Source organism: Zea mays, chromosome 8 (assembly GCF_902167145.1).
Source record: "Zea mays cultivar B73 chromosome 8, Zm-B73-REFERENCE-NAM-5.0, whole genome shotgun sequence".
Taxonomy (NCBI): domain Eukaryota; kingdom Viridiplantae; phylum Streptophyta; class Magnoliopsida; order Poales; family Poaceae; genus Zea; species Zea mays.
In genome coordinates, this window is record NC_050103.1 from 167,019,458 (window position 1) to 167,025,280 (window position 5,823).

The 5,823-nt window shown below is 47.6% G+C and overlaps 1 pseudogene; it reads left to right on the forward strand.

The window, feature by feature from the left end:
• The first annotated feature begins 749 nt into the window (after positions 1-749).
• On the forward strand, positions 750-2,835 carry LOC103637473 (ATPase ARSA1-like; annotated as a pseudogene).
• Positions 2,836-5,823: the final 2,988 nt, after the last annotated feature.

A 5,823-nucleotide genomic window follows, 5' to 3' on the forward strand; every position in this document is an offset into this window, starting at 1 on the left:
GTCCACTGAAAGGATAAAAGACCTCACGAAAGGCCCAAGGGCCCAATAAATCGTAAGGTCATCCCTTCAGGGGCCTAGGGAAGAATGACCAGTGAAGTAGATCGACATAAGGCCGGATCGGTGCGAGCCCGGATGGCCCAACAACGTTGAGCAAGCAACCACAACAGAGACCCAACTTTCCCGCGCTGGAGCCCCGTACAACGGAACCAGGCGAGGATAAGTCGGCAGAACTATAGGAAGATAGACTCAATCAGTTCACTATCTCTTAGATGCGCATTGTTATCATATCCGCATGTATTGCCTCACGGTCGAATATATAAGGCCTAGGGGGCACCCCTTCAGAACGATCGATCTCACTACTCAGCCATCCACCCCAACTCTCTACGTTCTAGCTTTAGAGAGCTCCCTAGTAACCCATTACATAAAGCATACTCGCCAGGACATAGGGTGTTACGCATCTCAAAGTGGCCCGAACCTGTAAACACTGTCCCTTGTTCCTCGTGCATCCGGCACGAACCATTTAGCTACAGTCGGCGACACCGTCCTACTCCTAAAACCCTTGAGGGGCAACCCCGGGTGTGCGGTCGGACCCAAAACACCGACACCCTCCATGGCTCGCAGGTACGCCTCCTCGTTCCCCCGCCTGCCTCCCTATTCCACTTCTGTTGCCTCCTGACAAACGAAAGCTCTATGGGGTCCCTATGCTCCGTGGGGGATGAATCAGCGAGGGCGCTTAGCGTAGGAACAAAATGGCGGCGCTCATAAACCCTATATACCGCTGACTCACTGCCTTCGCCTACCGCCAGATCTCTGCACCGGCAGTAGAGAAGCTCGTGCCGCCCCTCGTGTATCACTGGAACTTGCAGCGTTTGTCCTCTTGTCAATTCATTTCTCATTTACCTCGAAGCTAATGTGTGCGATTTTTCATGGTTGGTGTGCTGGAATGTTCTAAATCTTAGATTTTCAGTGATCCCAACAATCTCGCTGCCCCCGATTCTCCTACTTCATATATTTGATTACTCAAAGCATGCGATGCTCCCCTAGAGTAGTAAGGGAAATGCTGACTCTGCTCTTGCTAAAAATATTGTATAGAAAGACACAATTCCAGTTTGGTGGATGCGAGTGGAGGATTCAGCGAGATGCTTGCCTCTACACGGAGGTACTATGTATTTGGAGGCAAAGGTGGTGTGGGGAAAACAAGCATGGCAGCGTCGCTTGCTGTGAAGTTTGCCAACCATGGTGAACCAACAGTTATTGTTTCGACGGGACCATCTCGGTCACTCGGTGATTTATTTGAACAAGTACCTGAAAGCCTCTGTCACCTTGTCGAAAAAGTTCTCTTTAGTATATGTCGGTACCCTAAATCAGGGGTACCCTCTCATGGAGCATGAAGGCATCGCACCCATGCGACGTCCCCTAGCCGCGCGGAGGACCGCGCCTGACCCCACCGGATGGGCAGGCCAAAGGAAGCCACGTGGCAGGGAAAGACACCACACCCCAGTAAGGCCAGACCCCACGTAAGGACACCGGACCCCTATATACGAGTCCGGAGCCTTCGGGTAAGTCCGAACTCCAGCAGGGTCCCGAAGCGAGAAGGACCCTGGTGTGTGCAGGGGTCCGGCGCTGACACGTGTGCGGGCCTCGCCTCCGCTTCCCGCTCAAGAGGAGACCCGCTGCTTGTGGCCCATGACATAAGCTACCGGGCCGACCCTGACGAAAAGTCGTGCAACCCCTGCATTTATTGATGAAAAGATGTGTCGCCTGCCACTGCGCTGACGGGCGACGTGCCCTCTCAGCATTAAATGTGTCCCGTCCCATCCGCTGGCAGGCGGCGTCAAGGTCATCCAGCAGATAGCCCGCCTGCTGGGTCTGCTGGTGAACAGTATGCCTGTGCTGAGCGGCGCGCTATTCTCATCTTCTCTTCCGCCAGAAGCTTCCCCTGTACACCAAGGATCCGCAGATCTTGGGTGTCAGGGCGCAAGAGGATTGTCTCGACAACAGATATTAGATGACCCAAGCACTATATTCTTTATGTCCCTGGGCCCACATGTCGGGGCCCAGTCCCTTTGTGCATGCCCCCTTCAGCTATAAAAGGGGAGGCATGCGACGTTACACACACACGCAATCTAAGACTCACTAGCTCATACAAGCCCCCAAGCAATACATCTCACAGTGGAGTAGGGTATTACGCTCCAGCGGCCCGAACCACTCTAAATCCCCGTGTGTTCTTGTGCACTGCTCCTTCTCTCCACCAATCAAGCGAAACGCCTAAGCCCCTCCTCATCTCAGGACTTAGGGCGGGTGCACTCCGCCACCCGGCCGGAGATCTACTCTCCGACAGTATCTTTGTTGAATGTCTTGCTTGTTCTGTTTATAGGACATGGGTGTTGGCAAAATTGTACGCATCACTGGATTTGACTCTCTTTTTGCAATTGAGGTAGGATATGCTATGCTAGAGCTTTTGCCATTCTCTGTGCTATCATGGTTAAGCAGGTGCTGCTTGGTTGAGAAATGAAAGCCTTGGATTGTCTTTGGTGGTAGGTAACATGATAAAACAAACGTTGGGTTTTTTAAGAAATGGTAAAAAACATCCAAATCATTTCACTCCTGGCTGGACTGGACAACTCCTAAGGGCAATGATTCATTGTGTTTATATCTTTCTTGTCCTACTAGCTTGGCTTTAACTATCTGTTATATTAGCCACAAAACATTCCTTTGCAGGCTGGCCAGGTCAAGATAAAGGGAAAACTTGAAGATCTTGGATCTTTTATCAACAATTTACTTGGAAAGATGGGGCTTGGAACACATTCTTATATTATGGTACAAACTGACTAGAAATTTACATTTTGCTTCTCCACTTTCTTTTGAATGGACCTCCAATAAATTATTAATCTCCACACTAGCTGAATGTAGCAACTATAAAGTTCAAGCTACATGGGCGTGTTTGGATGGCAGCCTCCCATGCAACTGCCTGGCAGGCAAATGATACTAGCCACAGACATAGGAAATCGAACACCCGGCATTGTTGCCTGGGCCAGGCAAGAAAGTATTTGTGTGCTTTATTGTCTGCGTATGCATTATCCAAAATTACTCATCAATTGATGTGTATCCTTTGCAGCTGATAAAATCCATTGAAGTGCAAGAGGCCGATAAACTTAGGCGCATAGTGCTGGATGCTCCATCCACTGTTTGTCCCTTTCTCACCACAATATTTCCAAACTGACTGTGTTCTTCATTTTGTCCACTGACAGTTATTTGACTACATGCATTTTTTATAGGGACATACACTTAAGCTTCTATCAGCTTCTGATTGGATTGAAATGTTCCTTACTTTGAGCATTAAGGTGAGCGCTTTAATCCATATAGTGAACTAACCTGTTTTTTAAGTTTTTAATTTTGCTACCTTCATGGATTTCATTTGCATGAATATATGTTTAAGCTTGATACTTATTTTTCATTATGATATTAGCTTATGTGGATTAGGATTATAGATTATTGTGATATAGCGGTGAGGACAAGTGGTATCACTAATGTGATTAGGGAGTTTCTACAATCATGTGCTTGAGATACTATCAGTGCAAAAATTGTTGCATGGTTTCAATTTGGAGTTTTGGACAGTGCACCTCTTTGAGACCGTAGACTGTAACACCAAACTGTTTGTCCAGGTTCCCCTATTTGGAGTCCTTTTGACGTTGTGTTATGGAGTTTATGTGTTTTATTGTGCTTCACTGAATCCCTTTATCCGCATGCTTGAGGGCAGTAAATTCTATGCAGAATGTGCTCATGGAGTCGAAATCACAACACGCTTCAATATATCATTTTGTAGTATACTTTTGTTGGAGATGCGGTTGGGGGTATTTAATTGTTAAAGAGAAACATAACAGATATACTGTACTAGGCATGAAAACCTCTGCAAGCTTGGAAATTGTCTCGCTTCGTTTTTCCCTTTGAGTTTTTCTAGAACCTTGGATTCTGTCTTTTGGTTATGCAAATGTGTGATGCATGGTGATGCACATTGTTATTTCAGGGCATAAATGTGGCTTCGTCCATGTCGTCGTTTAATATGTATCTTGCGGACGTGCAAGTCATCGGAAGTGTGCAACAGTTTCCAGTTGACTTTTTTTAATGTGGGTTGAAAAAAACTGGAAGCTTATTGAAAGGGAAATAGGGTCAAACCTTTTCCTAAATGATTTTGGTGGTTGAATTGCCCAACACAAATAATTGGACTAACTAGTTTGCTCTAGAATATAAGTTCTACAGGTGCCAAAGGTTCAACACAAACCAATAAAAAGATCCGAGTTAGGGTTCAAAAAAAGGAGCAAAAGAAACCGAAGAGGACCCTGGTCTGATGCACCGGACAGTGTCCGGTGCACCAAGGTGGATCGACCTCAAACTCCTCACCTTCGGGTTTCTCCAGGCGCACTCCGCTATAATTCACCGGACTGTCCGGTGTGGCACGGGACTGTCCGGTGCACCAAGCGGAGCAACAGCTATCAGCGCAACGGTCGACTGCACAGTGTCGTGATAGAGCTACAGTTCGTGGTAGAAGTCAGAGCAGGCACCAGAGGCGCACCGGACAGTGAACAGTGCCTGTCCGATGCGACACCAGACTGTCCGGTGCACCAAGATGTTAGAGCTCCAACGGTCGAAACCGTCAGAACCCTAACAGTTGGGTGACGTGGTTGGCGCACCGGACAGTGTCCGGTGGCGCACCGGACTGTCCGGTGCGCCCATCGACAGCAGCCCAACCTCAACGATTGGTTTGGTGGTTGGGGCTATAAATACCCCCAACCACCACCATTCAAGGCATCCAAGTTTTCCAGCCATTGCATTCAATACAAGAGCTCTAGACTTCACTCCAAGACACAAACAAGAGATCAACTCCTCTCCCAAGTCCAAAATCACTACCAACACTTAGTGACTAGTGAGAGAGAGATTTTCGTGTGCATTTGAGTTCTTGTCACTTGGATCGCTTTTCTTCTTCCCCATTCTTGTTCTCAACACCTTTGTAATCAAAGCAAGAGACACCAAGTTGTGGTGGTCCTTGTGGGGTCTAAGTGACCCATTTAATTGAGGAGAAAAGCTCACCTGGTCTAGGTGACCGTTTGAGAGAGGGAAAGGGTTGAAAGAGACTCGGTCTTTGTGACCACCTCAACGGGGAGTAGGTTTGCAAGAACCGAACCTCGGTAAAATAAATCACCCTGTCACTCGCTTATTTCTTGGTTGATTTGTTTTTGCCCTCTCTTTCGGACTCGGTTTTATTTCTAACGCTAACCCGGCTTGTAGTTGTGCTAAAAGTTTATAAATTTTAGATTTGCCTATTCACCCCCCTCTAGGCGACTTTCAATTGGTATCAAAGCCCGGTACTTCATTAGAGTCTAACCGCTCGAAGTGATGTCGGGAGGATCCACCAAGAGGGAGATGGAAACGGACACAAGCCACGGGAAAGCTCCATCAAAGGAGTCCGGCGCCAAAGGAAGGGAGGAATCACCTCCCCACGTCAAGTCGCATCAGACTGGCGACAAGAAGAAGAAGATGAAGAAAGTGGTCTACTATGAGACTGTCTCTTCGTCGCCATCCACCTCCGGCTCCAACGCTTCGTCCGTAACTTCTAAGCGCCATGAGCGCAAGAAGTTTAGTAAGATCCCCTTACACTATCCTCACATTTCTAAACGTACTCCATTACTTTCCGTCCCATTAGGCAAACCACCGGTTTTTTACGGTGAAGATTATTGTATGTGGAGTGATAAAATGAGGCATCACCTAACCTCACTCCACTCTAGCATTTGGAACATTATTGAGTTTGGAGCACAGGTACCATCC